This window comes from Chroicocephalus ridibundus, chromosome 1 (genome assembly GCF_963924245.1).
Source record: "Chroicocephalus ridibundus chromosome 1, bChrRid1.1, whole genome shotgun sequence".
In the NCBI taxonomy this organism is placed as follows: Eukaryota; Metazoa; Chordata; class Aves; order Charadriiformes; family Laridae; genus Chroicocephalus; species Chroicocephalus ridibundus.
This window is the reverse complement of record NC_086284.1, coordinates 216,719,840-216,738,194: the sequence shown is the minus strand read 5'-3', so window position 1 is coordinate 216,738,194 and position 18,355 is coordinate 216,719,840. Positions and strand designations below refer to the sequence as shown.

General features: G+C 51.0%; 1 long non-coding RNA gene across 1 annotated transcript; it reads left to right on the top strand.

Moving 5' to 3' along the window:
• Window positions 1–22: 22 nt before the first annotated feature.
• LOC134510412 (uncharacterized) lies at window positions 23–7,227 on the top strand. Its single transcript, XR_010069603.1, has 3 exons — window positions 23–56; window positions 1,545–1,716; window positions 2,043–7,227. It is a non-coding gene; the product is annotated as an uncharacterized LOC134510412 (long non-coding RNA).
• Window positions 7,228–18,355: the final 11,128 nt, after the last annotated feature.

Here is an 18,355-nt window from a genome sequence, read left to right as displayed (position 1 = left end):
GGCCGCGCTCTTAAAGGGGCCGCGCGGGCGGGAGGTGGCGGCGGCGGTGGTCTGAGGTGGGGCGCAGTGGGGCTGGGGTGGGAGGATGGGCTGTGGGGCTCCAGGGGACTCCGGGCTCCGTGATGAGCGACGTGCCGTGGGACTCCAGAGGGTTCCTGTGGAGTGTGGGGCTTGTGGTGCCTAGGGGGTGACATCTCATGGGGCTTGGGGAGAGGTGACAGCCTGTGGGGCTTGAGCGGGGAGATGCCATGGGGCTGCGTTGGGCTGTGAGGTTTAGGGTGGTACCCGTGGAGCTCCTGTGGGGCTCAGAGGAATGCCCTGTGGGGCTGAGGTGGGCTGAGGGTCTCGGGGGGATGCCCCATGGAGCTGCTGTGGGGTTCAGGGAGACATACCACGGAGCTAAGGTGGTTGTGGGGCCTGGGGGATGCCCTGGGGAGTTGCCGTGGGGCTTGGAGAGATGCTCTGTGGAACTGCTGTGGGGCTCAGGGAGATGCCCCTGGGGCTGAGGCGACTGTGGGGTCCAGGGAGGTGCCCTATGGAGCAGCTGTGGGGCTCAGGGAGGTGCCCCATGGGGCTGAGGTGGCTGTGGGGCTCAGGGGGATGCCTGATGGTGCTGAGGTGGCTGTGGCATTGGGGGAATGCCCCATGGAGCTGCTGTAGGGCTGACGGGGATACCCTGTGGGGCTGATGGAGACGCCCCATAGGGCTGAAGTGGCTGTGAGTCTTGTGAGATGCCCCATGGAGCTGCTGTGGTGCTCAGGGGGATGCTCCATGGGGCTGAGGTGGCTGTGGGGCTTGGGGGATGCCCCATGGAGCTGCTGTGGAGCTCAGAGGGATGCCCCATAGGGCTGAGTTGGCTGTGGGCCTCAAGGGAAAGCACTGTGGGTCTGGAGTGGGGTGTTGATTGCCAAAGGGGACGTCTCCTTTCCTGGCCCCATGGCAGCCGCAGGTGGGTGCTTGGGAAAGGCATCTAGGAAAACCCAGTGGGATTTGATCCCGCTCTGGCTCCTGTGCCGATCCCTGACGTGGGTAGCACAGTTATCCTCCCTCGCTCCGTTTTGTCAGCCAAATATTTGACCGTGTATTCTTACACTTCCCAAGAGGCTTGTTTTGACACTTCTGCCAATTTTTAAATGCTGGGTGGTTTGTTTAGTTTTTGGGGGGTTTTCCGAAGAAGGAGTTAAAGCTATTAAAGTCACCATAAATAACAGTAAATAAATAAATAAATAGAAGTAAATAACAAAATGCAGATGATCGAGTGGCGCTCAGATTTAGCGTTTGACCAACAGTCCCGTTTGAAAGCAACTACAAATTGAGTGCAGGGTGCCAGAATTAATCAAGGTTTTTTTCCTTGGGTCATTTTTTCCAGCCCATACAACAGCTCTTCTGCATTCTCCATGGAGAGGCGACCTGGAGGTCTGGGCTGTGGGAAGGAACCCAAGTGGTTTCTCATGTCTTGCACGCTGTCGTATTTAATACCTTTTTTTATCTTTTGCCGTGGATTCTAGGGAATAACTTGTATTTAATCATTTCCTCCTTTGCAGTTGATGCTGCTGAATAATTCACCGGCAGCAATGGTACTTCTCTGGGTCTGCGGTGCCGCGCTCAGTTTGGAGGGAAGCTCCCATTGGGATCTCCAGATCTGCACCAGGTTGTTTTTCAGTGCTTTGGCCCACTGCATGCCAGGAGGCTGGCTCTGAAACCCCAAACCAGCATGTAAGTTGGGTATTCTTTGACAGGTTTCTCTGTCTGAGCTTGTTGTAGTGTTTTTCCTGGAGAAAGGAAATGTTTTCCCCCCAGAGCCCCCACCCAAGCAAGGGGGAGGCTTGGGACATCCCTGGGGCAGCTCTGGGCTGCTTGAGAAAGCAGGGAGAAATTTCAAGACCAGCGGGGAAAAAAAAGCCAAACAAATAAACAGCTGTCTGTTGGAAATGACAGATTGGAGAGATATTATCAGGCAGGACAGCAAGATGCCTGGCTAGATTAAATTAGCACAAGGATTTTTTTTTTTTTATTTTATTTTTTTTTCCCTTTTATTTTAGGAAAGCGAGTGAGAATGCGGCAGCAAAATCTGCCTGCGGATGAAAAACTCGTTCAGCAGCCTTTAAGACTAAACATCAACTGGGTATTTCAAAAGCGAGGGAGGGCAGCAAGCATTTCATCTCAAGACGCCTTCCCAGGAGGGGGATTTGCAGTATTTTCAATGGCATCAAAGCCACGCGGCTCTGCAACAGCACAGTCCATGCACGAGGCGCAAACATCCACACCTCCCTCTGCTAATGAAGCTTTTTGAAGTTTGTGGCCTTCCTGTGGCATTTCGTACTTCACTTACCCAAACTTCTGCCTGCGGGCATCCCCCCTCCCAAAATTACTGCAGGATTATTAAAAGAAATAGTTTACGAAGGTTCTCGCTAATAATACGCTCCCAGCCGCAGAGGAAGAGATGCTACCTTGGCGTTTGGAGCCTCACTAACAACCAGCCCTGAGGAGCCATGCCATATGAAACCTGTGATCTTCAACTATGAAACTTACGGAATTGTGAGTGAGTGGTGAGCGACAGCCCCGCAGCAGCCGGGAGGAGGAGGAGGAGGAGAAGGGAGAGCCAGCAGCCCCCTGCTTGCCACTGCACAGTGCAAACCACCCCAGGAGTTTTTCTGCCCGGTATCCTGTTACCACTTGAATCAAAACCTGGATGCCGAGCCAGCTTATTTTTAGCGCATTTTGGACTTAAAGTGAAGCGAATGCTGGTGAAATATGCGGTACTGACAGCCCTGGAAAATCTTTATTCATCTGCAGCACAGGCAGCAGGGAAGGCTGCGAGGAAGCAAAGCAATCCCGAGCTGCAAACCGAGTCCCCCGGTTTCTCCGGCTGAGCTTGCCCAGTGCTGTGCAGTTCCTGGCGGTCGTTGGGAGAGGGTTTTTTCCACGCTCTGAGCAGACTGAGCACAGTGGGGAGGAGCGCAGTGTGCAGGGGAGCGGCATGCTGCAGATTTGGACCGCCTGCGAGCCTCCAGCTGAGATCTCTGCATCCCAATCAGGGCGGCTGCCGGACTTCAACTGCAGCGGCGGTGGTGCCGTAAAAATGGGAGAGACTCGGAAAACCTGAGTATCTGAACCCTGCTCTGCTAGTCCAGGGCCATGCTGCGTTTGCTGCGCTAGTGCAATGCCGGATCCATGCAAAGTGGGGGGCCCAATGGCACCAATGCTGCCGGTGCTGCCTCCAGCAGCAGCTCAGACGCTCTGCTTTAAGGAAAAAACCCAAAGAGGGCACTTATGAAGTAAATACCATGCAGAAAAGTCCTATTTCTGACCCCTTTGCTTGGGACCTTGCTGAAATCTTCCAGCACGACTCGGTGCCTGCCGGACCTGAGCTGGCCGGGTGGATCTGTGCTGCCTGTGGCTGGCGGCTTTGTGAGGATGAGGCCGCAGAGGGGAAGCAAGAGCTCTCCTAGCAGCAAAACTGGGTCCCTTTGGCGTTCAGGGCACAGCCTGCCAGAGAGCCAGGAGGTGCCTGGACGTGTGCCTTGGACAGTAGCTGGAGTTGCTGGGAGAGGCCAGGGTGACCACAAGAGATGTCCCCCGCATCCCTCTGCCAGGAGGATGCGCACACGGTGTTCACATGCTTGTCGTCAGTAAGCTTGAAATCCAATCACAGGCAGCTCGGGGATTTGACAATTGTTTGTGTCTGCCTCGAGACAAATATCTCATTCCCCCTGTCACAAACTTGCTCCTCTACTGCGCGTGTGTTTCGAGTTTCCTCATGCAAAACCTGCGTGGGTGTTTGGATATGTAATGAGCACATAGTTCAGGATGAAAACAAGTTGCGTGGAAGAGCCAAGTAACGCCAAAAAAATGAAAGCAATACAAACAACAACATGGCACGCGGCCATACCAGCTAGATCGTGGGCCAGCCGGATCTCACGTACTCCCCGGAGCTGCAGAGCCGATCAGCTGTTGGAAAAAGAGACCTTTAAAGACAAGCGAGAGGAAATAGCATTGGCAGCGCGGGCCACAGCATGTTTCCTTCCAAAGCAGGACAGAGCCAAGGACATTAGGCAGAGCTGTAACATTTGGGGTCTCGTTGCTCAGCCGTGAAGTAAGGCAAAAACCTCAAGTAGGCTGCAGTTGTGTAAACTTCTATTGTTTTCTGAGCGGAAGCGGGGCGCTGGCCTGACGGGGTATTGTCGTACCAGATTTTGGCGATGCTCACCTAACCGAGCTCCTTCTGCAAAGCCAGGGCCTCATTTTACTTTGGTGCATCGTGCAAAGGGAATAAACCCGCCTGTCTGCGCTGGATCCGGGCTGGAGAGCATCTTCCCAAGCCGAACGCGTGCTGCCTCCCCCAGTGTCTTCAAAGAAAATTACCTCTAACCTCTGGGCAAGGCTGGAGAGGGACTAGAGGCAATTCTAAAAAAACTCCCCAGACTGGCCTCACTCATGATCATCTCTCATTGTGATGACGTGATGGGGGAAAATAGTGGCAAAGCTGATTGAGACCAGTTTTCTGTGGGGCCTCAATGCATTTCCACACCGAAAAAGGGTGAAAGCAAGCCTCAAAGGCAGGTTATTTTTTTTTTCCCCCCCATTTAGGGCGAGGGATCATCTGGGCCTCCTTAAACGTATTAAAACAATACCTCCTTCAATGTAATAAAATACCTCTTCTGATCTAGGCCCTGATCCAAGCATCTGCTCGTAGGCCACGCACTTAAATACCTGCTTGAGTCCTCTTCACCACCTCTTGCAGCATCCGTCCTTTGGTTAAAGGCTTAAATCAGTGAAAGAGCTCACTGGCAATCCGGAAGATTGAAAGGGGCCTGAAATACCAGCGCCTCCATACGCACATTGGCATAATTCTTTGCATAAAAGCCAGCTTTAAAAGGCTTGTCTTACAAAACACAAGCGTGCATTTTTTTTCCGAATCAAGGTCAGTAACTCAGCTTCATTCACCAGTCTCCAGCTGCAAAACAACATGCCCCAGACAATGGAGGAGAGTGTATCTGAGTCAGAAGATGCCTTTTAAGGGATGCAAGTGGCTCCCAGCCACGCTGAGGAAAGAAGATCTCCTTGGTACCCTTGTGTGCTCGGCCCCGTCTGAACTGAAACGGGGCACCCGAGGGCAGGAAAAGCTGGTGAGATGGGAACGGCAGCACAAATTGTACTTGCGCCCTCCACGCTTTGGTAAAATGCGCTTTTTCCGATGTCACCCCCATGCCACCTTCTCCGTGCCTCTGTGCTCGGCTCCGCTCCATGATTCAGTGAGGGCTTTATGTAGGAAGCAGACGAGATGCTCGCAGCTGCTCCGAGGGCTAAAAATATTTGCTCGTCTCTTCCTCCCAGGCAGGTGCGCTCATCCTGGGCAGGGCTGCTCTGTGGGGATGCGCTTGCACGCCAGCCGCACGCTGCTCGTGGCACACCGCGGTTCGGCGCTTCTCCTTTTCTACGTGGAGCGCTTGGGTGTTGTGATTGTTTCTCTGAACCACCCAAAGAGGATGCTCTGTCCTGTGTTTCAGATGCAAAATGTGCCTTGGAATTCAATAGTTGCTATAGTGCCATAATTACACATTTTGTGGAGTACTTAGTTACAATGGCTGGAGCTCTTGTTATTAGGTTTGGACTCCTTCTGTTGCTGTCTTTTAAGGACCTTTCTGCCAAACACTTTCTCCCTTCATTAAGAATAGCTTGTTTCAGCATTTTCTCCCCACAAAGATAGCCCCAGTTCAGGGTTGCAATGGAGCACTCGTCACCAAATTGATAGTAGGAAGGCGTGGGCTTGCACCCTGCTTTCTGCACACTGTGCTCCGGCGTGAACATCAAAGTCTGCTTGAGTGACACCAGTAGAATATCTCCCAGGATCTGTGAGCTCTTGAGCACGGATCCTGGCAGTGTTGCTCTCTGCAGTTTGGAGACAACTTGCACTGTCTGCTCGGGGCATCTGCACCTTCCCAGGTGCTTCCCTTCCCCTTGGCAGTACGGAGAAGGTGGACTCCTTGGGTGCTCTTCCTAGAGGATGACTTAACCCACCTCAATGGGACATGCCTTGGGCAAGGATGAATCACTCTCCCAAGGTGCTGGTCTTTTATGCCCACTGTAGATGAAGCTCAGCTTCAGTGCAGACAGGCGAGATGGGTAAGACAAGCCCCATGCTCAACGTTGCTCCGCCAAACGGCAGGGATGTTCTCCACCCTACACAGTAGGATTGGCATTTCCCCTGTTAACCTCTTTTTCTGCCAGGGTTACCCCATCTGGAGAATGGAGCTAAACACTTAACTGCCTACTTTCTAAGGAGTCAGGCAGGATAATTAGCTAATGTTTGGGTAATGCGTCATAGGGTAGGAGTGCTAAGTAGTATTGCTGTCAGCAGCACGGTGGGAAGCGAAGGGCTCAATCTTGTTTTTTCAATCAGGAATGTCACGGTCTCCCCCAGGTTCATTGGTCTCCCCTAAGTTTATTGTTCCCATTGACTAGTCTGCCGAGGGCAGGGGCCGTACGCAAAGTGTTTAAAGGAAGAGGATGCCAGGGACAGCAGAGGGCTGTTTTCAATCCAGGAGAAGAACTGTGAGAATAACTGGGTGGATTTCAGAAAGACAAAGCTGCCAATGAAGCCAAAAGCAGGGAATATGCCTGGGGCTGCACAGAGAGGGCTTATGTCTGTAACTGTGGTGTAAATACTCAACAGCAATATCCTCTGAGTCACTAAAGCGCATCAGGGAAACTTTTCTTGCATTGCATTTACTGCATGCATGCAGCACAGCGGGAAGCATGATGCAGACACCCATCTAACTCACCCTGGGGACTGAAGTAGACTCAACCTAAAAGAGATTTCACATCTTTAATTCTTATTATTCTGCAAATTACGTTATGGATGAACTTCAGGCCCTTCTCATGTCCGCTGATCATAATTGATGAGATTTCAATCGTGCCTCCTTGAAGTTAAACATCTGAGAGACACTTTGGTTAATAGTTTGCCTTTCAGAGCGGTGCATTAGCTCTCTTGTGCTCCTGTCCGCTTAATTTAGAGCGAGTGGCCAAGAGTGGTGCAATTAAGGAAGGAATCTTGGGCTGAAGCTCTCGACGCTTTCGAATGGCCAGCAGACCCGTCAGCACCGGCTTGTTTTTACAGTAGCTGGAACAACGATTTCCGTGACTCGCTACTAATTATGCTCTGGTTTCGCAAACAAATGTTTTTAACCTCTTCTTGTTGCATATGAAAATTATTAAACATCAGTGCTCTCCTGGTAGTGCCGCTGTGATCTGCTGTCCCACCTCTGCAAGCCTGGCTCTTTCACTTTCCGGCCAAGCCAAAGAAGCATGTTCTTCCTCTGCCTCTTTTCTAAACGAGCCGACATTTCTCACGCTCTCTATTTATTTTCTCATCCTGGAGGCAGTTTCATGCTTTGATCCGTGCACAAGATGACTTTTCCAGTGAGGTTTGCTGGGCTCTCCCTGTTTCCTGTTGAGTGTCCAGCCACAGGCCACATGGAGATGATGCCAGCTCCCTTCTCTTTCCCCCAGCGGTGGTTAGAGAGCCACAAAACATCTCAGCAGCCTCTGCCAACTGCACTGCACCCTGCATGGGCATCTCACTCGGGATCTCCACAGCCAGGAGCTGGGAGAGGAGGAAGACAGATAACCTGGAACGGATCCTCTCCACCATTTGCATTCCCTGATCTTTGCAGAGTGTTCCATAAGGAGGAGCGATGCCTGACCTCCGGAAAAGGAGAGCATCCTTTCACTTGCCAGGCCTGACAAAATGAAAATCTGCGGACAAGCTGTTGTGGTGCATTGCCCGTTGTAAGGACAGACTGTGCCAAACCCACTGCCCCATCCCAGCGCTCCCCAGGGAGGGGCTGTGCCCAAGCTCTGAAGTCTCAGAAAGGCTGTTTTATTCTAGAGAATGGCTTCCTGTTGTGTCTGTTCGTGGTTTTGCACTAAGTAGGTGGAAATACTGGCAGCAGTTCTGGGAAGGGCAGGGCTTGGGGAAGGATGTACCTATTCATCAAGATCACCCTCCACGCCACAGCTGGATGCTCCACTTAAGACCCTCTTGGTCACTCAGGCTCAAGTGGAAAATAAGTGGGATGCACTGCTCCCATGAAGAGGGAGGAATTTTCCTTCCACCGAAGAGAAAAAATAGTATTACCTGAAAGAATAAGCATCTTCTCTCACTGCAGGTCATTTGGTGGGTCTCAAGTTGCATTTTTTTTTTTCTCCAGAGGTTGCCGCAGCAGCAAACCCGCCCAAATGGCCTCCTCTGTACTGTCCAGAGTCCAACTCTAAGTCTAAGGGCTGCACACCTCCCCCCCAACGCCCCCCCCCCCCCCCCCCCGAAAAGGCTGTTTGGGGGGGTGACACATGGGACGGGGCTATTTTTTTCCTATAGGTCCAGGAGTTTTCAGTCCATTGCAGGGCAGCGTTTGTGTTTTCTGGGGAGAGAGGAGAGCTGCCTACCCAGCGGGAGGTTTTGTTTCTCACCATGCTTAGCTTCTCCTGGCCCATAGGAAGTAATTTCCCAGGAGCCACAGATGGGCATGGACTGGTGCCTGAGCCCATTCAGACACTGCTAGTCTCTGCGGTTACGTGGTTTTGCAATCTGCTTCCTGGGAAGAGGAGGGACACAACGGTCCTGTGACTGCTGAAGGCTTAGGATGGACTTGTGCTTACGGGTAGTCATGTGTGCAGGCTTCGCAGCCAGAGCTCAGAGGTTTGTGGCCTGCGTGAGTGCTGTCTGTGCTGCTTTCCCGACCTGGTCCCACATCCGTGGAATGGCTGTGGGGCTCAGGGGCCTCCCCATGTAGCTGAGAATGAGGGGTCCCACCTCTCAGATGTGCCAGCAGAAGAGAATACCCTACTGAAAGCCAGAGGAGAAGAGAGACAGGGGAAGTACTCAAGGCACCATGTCCTTCAACATGGGCACCTGGAAAAGCCTGGTCCAGAGTATCAACCCAGCACGTGCTGGAAACAAGCTCCCTCTCTCCCAAAAGAAGCATCCTAACCCCATCCGGAATGGATTTCCCCTTGGGAGACAGGACAACATTCAAATTGTGCCCCGAAGTGGTGCTGCCTTGCTACAAGCCAAGCGGATTGCAGTTTCTCCTGGTCTTGGGCATAACAGGAGCGACAGCCCAGAAGGCAGCTTGCCCTTCTCCAGTCTGAATACCTCGCAAGGGACTTTGCTTCCTACACAGGTCGTCCCGCATTACCTGCTGATGTATTTGTGTTCGTCCAGACTTAAGTGGGGGAAATTCAAGGTCTTGGTCGCTGCAGGGAGAGGAGGAGTTTGTTTTGCATAAGCCCCAGGGTAAGAACCTTTATGCGGGCACTTTGTTCCTGGGATTTGTCTCAATGGGGCCTAAGGCTGCCTGTGCCCTTCTGCAAGGTGAGGCTCTGAGCCCGTGGGAGCCCTCCAGCTCACCCTCTTGTCTTCTCCATGACCCTTATTGGCCGTTTGCCATGAATCTGGTCGTCTTTGTCACAGAAGGGGAATATGGCTCCATGCAAAACTGGAAGAGGCTTGAGGGTGTGCTGTAACCTCACCAAATATACCCCCACACGTGCCCCAAAGCTTTGCTCGTGGTTCCTGACTCCCTGCTTGCCCTGGATGTCTGGAGAGCACCTACCACCCATGCCTGCTGTGGAGCCCTAAAAATGAGCCCAGGGGAAGCAGAACAGCCTTGCCTCCTCTGGCAGGGCAGCAGCAGCAAACATGGCTCCCCCCCCAGGAATACACAGCTCTGAGGATAAAAATAGCTTGTTCTGGAAATGGAAAAGGGCAAAGCAAGCAAAGAAGAAAGCATGAGTCAAGCCAGGTTTGCACAGAAAAAGGGAAGGTGGAGGGAAGAGCAATAACAAAACACTGACCTGGGGGATCGATGCTACAGAACAGTTAAAGGGTTTGCCCCCCTTTGCCCAGGTTTTCAAAAATGCCAGCCCAAGAAGTACCAGAGAGACAGGTCTGTCTCTCTGACGAGAGCTCAAGTATGTACACCTGCTCTACCTGACATCGCCCGGGTGAGACTGGAAGGGATGGCCACAAAAAGCACAGCCCCAGGGGTGCTCTGAGCCCCATGCAAGGCTTTCCCCCCACAGCACTGGTCCCACTGAGCTCTTCCACTTCAAGGACATGCCCTAGCTCCCCATGCAGCTCCTTCGCTGTTGACCTCGCGGCCAGGAAGAAGGGTTTCCTCCTCCTAAGCTGGCTGAGTTGCCAACATCCAGCTAACAGAGAAAGCGGTACTTGATGGTGTCAGGAACCAATGGAGATCACGGCTATGGGCAGACTGGAGGTGCTAAACCTGCCCACGGTGACTGCTCGGGTGTCTCATGTCAAGAGTGATTCAAGCCACCCACTGCTCCTGCCCGCTTAGACCTTGACTTCCCCTGCTGCCAGCAAGCAGCAGTCACGTCTCGCTGTGTAGGCATCTAGAGTACACGACTGAATGCAAAACCAGCTTGCGATTAAAAAGAAGGTAATTCCAAGAAAATGCTTGCATGTATTAGGCAAGGACAGCATGTACTCCATACTGCTGAGAGAGGAAAAGAAGCAACAGCAGTGACCTTTTTTAAGTGGTGGGAAACCAGGGAGATAGCTGGGAACTTGGAAGAAGGGTCAGGAAATGGAAAGAAGACCAATCTTGGAAATTTTCACCTGGCAATTCTGACTTCAGTCCTGAATACAGCATAAAGAAAGGCAGGGCATGACATGAATCTCTGACCATCTAAAGGACAATGGAATAATGGAAGTTAAGCCATGGGGCTATCAAGAACATGTAGATGGAGAGGTTTCTTATCATTATATAAAGACAGTGGATGTGGGAAGACCATAAGGCAATGTACCAACTCATTTGTGAAGAATTTGATGTAGTGTCTAACAAAGGCCTTTTTTTTTTTTTAATTAATTTCTCTTGGCTTGTATCTGAACATCGTCACACACTTTGAACATTGCAATTTAAAAGTCCTCTCAGATGACCACACAGTATCTTGATTCCTCTCAGGTAAAGTTTAAGTGTTTCTGTTAAAGACCCCATTCCTCCGTTGCAGCCGTCACTCTGCAGACATGAAACCACTGCATTCATCTGCCTCCTCCAACCTCAGTGCAGATATAAGAGTCGACAAAACACCGCATCCTTCAGGATGGAGGCGGGGAAGTGAGAAAGCCAGCAAATGAGTCATCCCAGCCTTACGGGCAAGATTTGCCTGGGATCTGCGCAGCGCAGGAGGAGAGGTGCAGCAGGAGAAGAGCTGTGGAAGGGGCTTGCGGGAAGCTGATGGGGACCTGCAGGGACCCTGAACCCTGCCCAAGGACCACCCTGTGTTATCATCATCAAGACCTTAATGAAAGTGTGCACCAGTCTCTGACGTGTCCTTGTCTCCCTCTCTTGTCCTACAGGTCCAGGAGCCATCTCTGCTGGTTTTCCATCAGTGAAGAAGTGCCTTCTGAGAGGATGCAGCAGTGGTTTGTGGCCAAAATCCTAAGGGGTGTAAATGTAGGCCATGATGCAAGAGAAACTGGTTTTCCAACTGTGTGTGGCAAGAATGGCCCCTCATTAAGGAACCGAATCGCGATCCATCGAGGCTGTCTCTTGCAACATGCCGTAGACCTGATTATGGTCATTTTCCTCTTCCACTGCATGCCTGGGAAAGGGACGCAGTAATTAAAGTTTGAATCTCATTAAAACCCAGAAAGTGCTTGGCTTTCTGAGAATCCAATTATCACAAATGCTACGTAATGCCAGTCAGGGCACGGCTTGTTTTCGGTGTTTGGAATTATTTTTGTTAAACATACAAATATGGTGTGAAATCAGATTTTCCAGAGGATGTTGAATATCCGAAGAAGGCACAGTTACAAAAGCAATCCAAGGCCTGGGGAAAGCACCTTGGAGGGGGAGGGAGAGGCTGCAAGGACTCCACTCACCAGAAAGAGGAAAGGGGGGAACACAGCGATGCTGCAAAGGGGGACAGAGCAGGGGTGCCTGGGCAGCGGGGATGGTGTGCATCCTGCCCAGAGTTCTGCAGGACCAATCTGGCTGGGTCTGGACCAGCATCCCATCGATGTGGCAAGTCCCAGCTTCTGGCTGGTGACCTTAAGCACAGAGCAGTGGCCTGCCATAGCTCAATGATGTCCCAGCCTGTGCTGGCTCACTGCTTGGGTTTCTCAGGCAGAAGGTCCTGGAGTTAATGGGCAGCTTGGTCTGGCATGTATCCATGGGATGGGCATGAGCTGGAAGATGATGTGAGCCCGGTAGCAAGAGATGAAGCTGCTCTCCTTCTCCCTCCTCAATGTAACAAGCCCTGCAGAAACGTGTTGCTGGAAGCAGAAGCCTGCCACCTTCGAAGGAAATAGATCTTTCCAGCAAGCGGTTGACCACGGAGAGGGAAGAGGTGAGCTCTCCATCCTTCATTTTTTCCACGTCCAGGCTGGGCGCGTTTCTGAGGACGCTCCTCTCAGCACACCTACAGCCAGCCCCTGTGGCCATGCACCGACCCAGCAGTCCTTTCCCCACGCACGGGCAGGCTGCCATGCCTGCAGAGCCCATCCGAAACATCCTCCCCCTCTGCAGTTCCTCACAGCTTGTCCCCGGGCTGTGACCCCCGGGTTTTGCTGACAGCGGGAGCCGCGCAGCCAGGGGTTACGGAGCCCCAGCTCCTGGCAGGGAGCGTCACCCCTAACCGGAGCCGGCGGTGGGACTCAGATGTCTGGCTTTGCTGCGCCGCTCGGCTGCTGACTCACCAGGGGAACGGGGACAAGGCACTTAACTGCTCTGTGCCTCAGTTGTCTCAGCTGTAAACGCGTATTAAAACAATAACCTAATTTGCCAGGGTGCTGACAACCTCCAGCAGCGATAGCGAGGAGCTCTGCCAACCTGGGGTAAAAGGTGCTAGTTAAGTGCAAAATAGTATTATGCTTTTTGTGGCACAGTGTGTCTGCCATACATTACACTTATGTAACATTACTTAGCACTTAGTCGGCACTTCACATCTTTAACTAATTACACACAATCGAGCCATTTACCAGCGTGAACAGAAAAACATCCAATAACGACTGATCTGGAAGCGATGGACTGATTTCCAGACTCCTCCAAGAGCGAGAATTGCAGAAGATGGGAAATAGGATTTTGAAAAAGAAAGGCCAAACCAACAAACAAACAAATGCATTAAAAGAGAAAAAAAAAAAAATATCAAACCATGTGTCTGAAGTGAAGGACTTGCAGGGTGAAAAAAACCACTGTATTTTCTCATGGAAACAACCAGCCAGGGCTCAGACTGCAGCATCTCCAAAGTACATTTAAAATTCACCTCGTCCTTCTTTTTGCAATTAAACACATATTCTTATGCACCTCGACTTTTAAAATAAATAATGACAATTTTTAGCGCTGGTAATTAAAAGCGACGCTGTTTACATTTTAATTAGCTCCTTCAATGTGACTAGCTCAGCTTCTTTCAATCAGAAATGGATGTATTTAGAAACAAGGCAGCTTTAAATGCTCTTTGTTTTTCTGTAAACAGTAGCCCTGCTCTGCTTTCAGGTTCTCAGGGTAGAGGGAACAGAGAGGCAATCTGCTGGTTAGAAAACTCTGCACAGCTTTTCTTCCCGGTGGCGATTCTCTGTGGGAGTGCAGAAAAGGAAGTTTATTTTGGAAGTGAGAAAAATAAAGCAAGGTTTTGTTCCAGGAGAACACAAAGATAAGTAGCATCTGTGCAGCTGGAAGCGCTGTACGTGGCTGTGAAGACCATATTTACAGCTGCAAAATGCCAGGTACATTTTCACATCCTGGTAAGACTTCAGAAGGCACCAAAGTGCTACCAAGCCAGTTTCCAAGATGCGTTTCCCACCCACCTTTGGCTTGCGCTTGCAAAATCATCAATCGTGTTTCGGCTCGGTGCCATCTGTAGGCCTTGATTCAGCGTAGTGAGAGTCGATGAAAACTTTACCCCTGATTTCAGTACAAATAACAGCGTTGTTACAGTCTTGCGGAATACAGGTGAGGTACATTGGGCCCTAGGGCTCTACATATCAAAACCGTTTCAGCTGAAGCTCCTTCAACAATTCGACGTGCGCAGGCAGCAGGTTGTAGCCGGCACATCTGCATCTCGGTTGCGAACCTCTTGGAGAAGAGGCAGATGTCAAAACACCACTAGGAAAGCTTTTGCTGCTAAATAATTCTACCAAATAAACAGCAACTGTGAACGCGTTGATGAAGCACGCGAAGGAGAAGCGGGTTCAGAAATCCACAGGAGCGTGGTAGGGTTTTAGTGCTGCTAAGCAATAGTCTCCTTTCTGCACCCTCACGCTGCTGAGTGAAAAGGTGTCATTATTTCTGACTCACAAATAAACTCGGTGGCTCGCCTAGGGCAGCGGGGGAAAGTCTCTGGAGGCAGGATGAGGATTTAACGCTTGCTTGGGGAAAGTTCTGCCCAAATATCTCTGTTTTCTGTTTCCCAGCGATTTCAGCCCTGTCAGGGTGGTGGGGGAGAAGGTCCAGGAGAACCTCAACTCCAGGGAGCTCTATCACTGAAAAATGCATTTACCTTGTCTCTCTGCTTCTGTTTCCCTCTGTATGAGCCACTACAAACAGAGCTTCCTGGCATGGGGTAAATGTAGGGAAAATGCCCTCTAAATACCAACTATTGTTATGGAGTTGGGAGAGGAAAGGCAAATCCGCATCCCTGCCACGGCTGAGTTTGTAAAGAGAGGGGATGAGGTGTCTGGGGGTTTGTTTGGGGTATTTCCTCGGGAAATGACTCCTTTGTTCAGGAGAAAAAGGCTGGAGAGATCCTGCCTTGGGCGATTTCTGGTGGTTCTCCCCAGGTATGGTCTCTGCAGAGCTGCGGCCGGCCGTGAGCGAACCTCCAGGCTTGTCCCTGCCCGCCCCAGGATCCCCTGAGCCTGTGACCTTCCCTCGCTGCTTAGTCCCCTCTAGCTACACAATAAGCAGATAAAATAGTAAGACCTTCAAAGGGCTTTGCATTAGCTCGTGCCCATCGTACACCAGGATCAGCTGGGTGCACGATGTCGAAATCCCACCCAGTTTCTGAGTCGCTTTCTGAGAAATCCATTCGCAGCCCAGCACTGGGGAAGAAGAAGGACCTGAAATCTAAAATACGTGAAAGCCATCCTATAGGAGAACGCAGGCTTGCAGGCTGACATCGCCACTCCTGTTTGCCCCAAGAGGCGATGACCATCAAGTCCATGTGATTTAGTGATTATTCCCCATGACAGGGCTGCAGTCTGGTACCAAATCACTGTGGGTTTTGGGTTTAATCACAATGGTGATTAAAGTGGGGTGGTTTTTCGATTTTTTGTGCTTTTCATGTAATAGGGGTGGTGATTCAGGCATGAGACAGAGCCCCCCAGAATGCTTCTGCACTTGAAACATTCCTCCTTTCCCCCTTCCACAGATGCACATCTGGACTGTGGGTGCGGAAACACTGGAAGAAAGTGTGTCCCCCACAACAAGGCCAGCACAGGGGACATCTGACCCAAAGCCAGGAGCCTCCCTGCTATTTTAGGAGCAGCCCTCGCCAGTGTCTCTCATCGGGGCACCAAGCTGCAGGCAGCCCAAGGTGAGGAAGCCGTCAGCCGGGGCCGATTGCTCGGGGTGGTGCAGCAGAGCCTGGAGGCGGCACGGCAAGTGCAGGCGAAATCAAAGCTGTCACAGCTGCTTATGGCTGCGTGGCGTGAGGTTGAGTCGCTGGTTCCTCGGAGCCAGAGGATAGCATGATGCTTTGAGAAGGAGCCTCTGGCTAATTGTCACCATCCATCGCAGCGTCGGCGCCAGGCAGCTCCTGCTGTAAGGCTGAAGGACCACCTCAGCCTCCCTAAAACTACTGGGTCGTGCTGTCTTGCTGCTTCGAGACTGCACTGAGCTTTGATATTTTTCCAGCCAATCCTCCACCCCCTCTCCGCTTCTCTCCAGCTCAGCTGCTCATCCCAATGCAAGAGTCCGACGCATGCACTCATGTGGTGAGTTACGCTTTGGACGACCTTCCCAAACCTGCTTCTTACAAACTGTGAATGGATGGGAAACCTTGGACATGCAGCTTGTGAGCAGAGTTGGATGGTGGAGAGGATTGCATAGGGCTAGAAAGCAAAACAGAGATTCGGGGTTGTTAAATCTATGCTTCAAGGGACAGTAAAAGCCAGTAGTGAGGGAGAAGACTGGAAAATCCCAAGCAAGGCTCTACCCAGGGCTGAAGGCCAGGAGATTGTCCAATGTGAAAGGTGGCCAGGGCTGTCTCAAGAGGCTCAAGGATGGGGAGCTGTGGACAGATGTGCACTCCTGGATCCAGCTGTGCCACTGGATGTGCTCCCCCTCCAGCCGCTCCTCCCCACCCACCAGCTGCTCCAGCCCGTTTAACACGAAGCAGCATCGCTCATTGGAGCAGACACGGCGGATTCGGGGTCGGGATGATACTTGCCATCGACAGAGTGGTGCAGAGTGTCCTTTCCAGCTGAGGACAGTAACAATTAGCTGGGGCATGGTGACAGTTCCAGCTGGCACAGCCCTCTGCGGGGTGAACATCTGCCCGTGCCCAGAGAATAGAGGGAGGTAACCAAGCGGGAACCTTTTGAGACAGTTCAGGATTGCTGGAAGGAGGATGGCGAGCCATGCAGCCAAACTAGTCGGACTTTGTCAAATGGTTAAGAAGGGCTTTTACACCCAAAATTGTAGGAGGGAGGTGAATGAGGAGGAAAATAACTCTATTGACTAGCCAAAAGGGACAATACTCTGAGCCCTCCTTAAAATCCTGTCCTCTGAGTGCAGGGAGAAAGGAAAGGAGAATGATAAAGAGTAAAAATGGGTTCTTGAAAAGTTTTATATTTAAGAAATCAGTCTTTGTAGGTTGCAGACATCATCCGGTGTTCATTCTCAGCTGCTAATAGTGGGATTAGTTAGTGAACATATTGATCCTTGGGTGGCTAGATTTTAAAATCTTTGAACAACATGATCCTGACAGGCAGAAGAAAGGAAATGCGATGGTGATTTAAAACAAAAAGGGAGAGAATATAATTCTGGCAATCACCAGCCTGTAAAAATAATAGAATGAATATTTAAGAAAAAATCATAATGAAATATTTAGAGCTTAGTTCTGTCCACACAATAGTGTCAACGGGGAGAAGCTTTGCAGAAACCAGATGCTGGATAAAATTACCACAAGGCAAGAGGCAGACTCGAGGGATGACGGGCACAGAAAACTGCCAGGTTCTCTTCTTTTCCAGCTCTTTTTGGTGCGAAGAGGAATGCTGTTAGAGAATGGCACAGCCAGAGGATGAAGACAGCACAGCCTGCGTGAACATATGTTTTTATTTTGACTAATATATTTTACTTCTTTGTCTTAGGAAATAAAAAAATTAGAAAAAAATGCATTGGTCTGAAATGCGGTTTGCACTAACTGGAAACACATTGAAATGCAGTAAGTAATCCTGAGCAAGAGTGTGCTACATTGAGCAAGGCGCTTTTATCAGGGTAGAGTAAGAGTCAGGGCTAAAGCCCGAGTCTAACATCTTTGCTAATGATCTGGAAGGCCTCCCAGTATAAAATGAGACACACAGAGTAAATTTGAAGCAGTTTGGTAAATAATAAGGAGTTTTCTCTGGTTTAGATCCACTTTATTCCAAACACCTGGAAATTTCCATCCAATATAAAGCGGTGTTCTGAAAGATCTCATCTTGTTGAGTGACATCTTCATTACTCACCACTTAGCCCACTCAGTCTCTCTTTTTAACCCTCCGAATATACTTACGGGTGTCTTTCACAGGTCTTTCTGCAGACCCAGCCCTCCTCATCCTTAGCTGGTTTGATATTTAGAGACCTGCTTCTGGAGCAAACACGGCAGCCCAGTGCATGCAGCCACCTTTTCCAGGTTTGCTCCCTGCCTCCTTTCCCCACCTGCAATGAAAACCACATGAAAGGCTGGTGATGAACATCCCATCCAAGAACAACGTCGTGCCTTCAAACTCATGTCCCGTCTCCACGTCGCCTTCAGTGCTCTGACCTGCTGGTGCGGCTTAAACTGGTTCCACCAGAAACCTCCCAGGTCTGTGCTTGCCTACGCACTCCCCTGGTGCCCAAAATGCTCCCTGACCGCCTTCTCTTTCCGCTACTTGGGCGATTCACGGCTCTTGCTCAAGACCTTTCCATCCGTGAGGTCTTGAGCAACAGCCGTGAATCGCTCAAGTAGCGTAAGCCACATCCCTGGAGCACTGAGCCGAGCTCTCCTGGCCATCAGGAGAGAGGGAGCAGCGGAGGACAGAGACACGGGAGCACTCCTGTCTTCTCGAAGCAGGCCAGAAGGACATAGGCTGCTGCTGGGGCCGATTTCATGACTTTTTGTCTCTCCTTGCAGATAAAGCTCA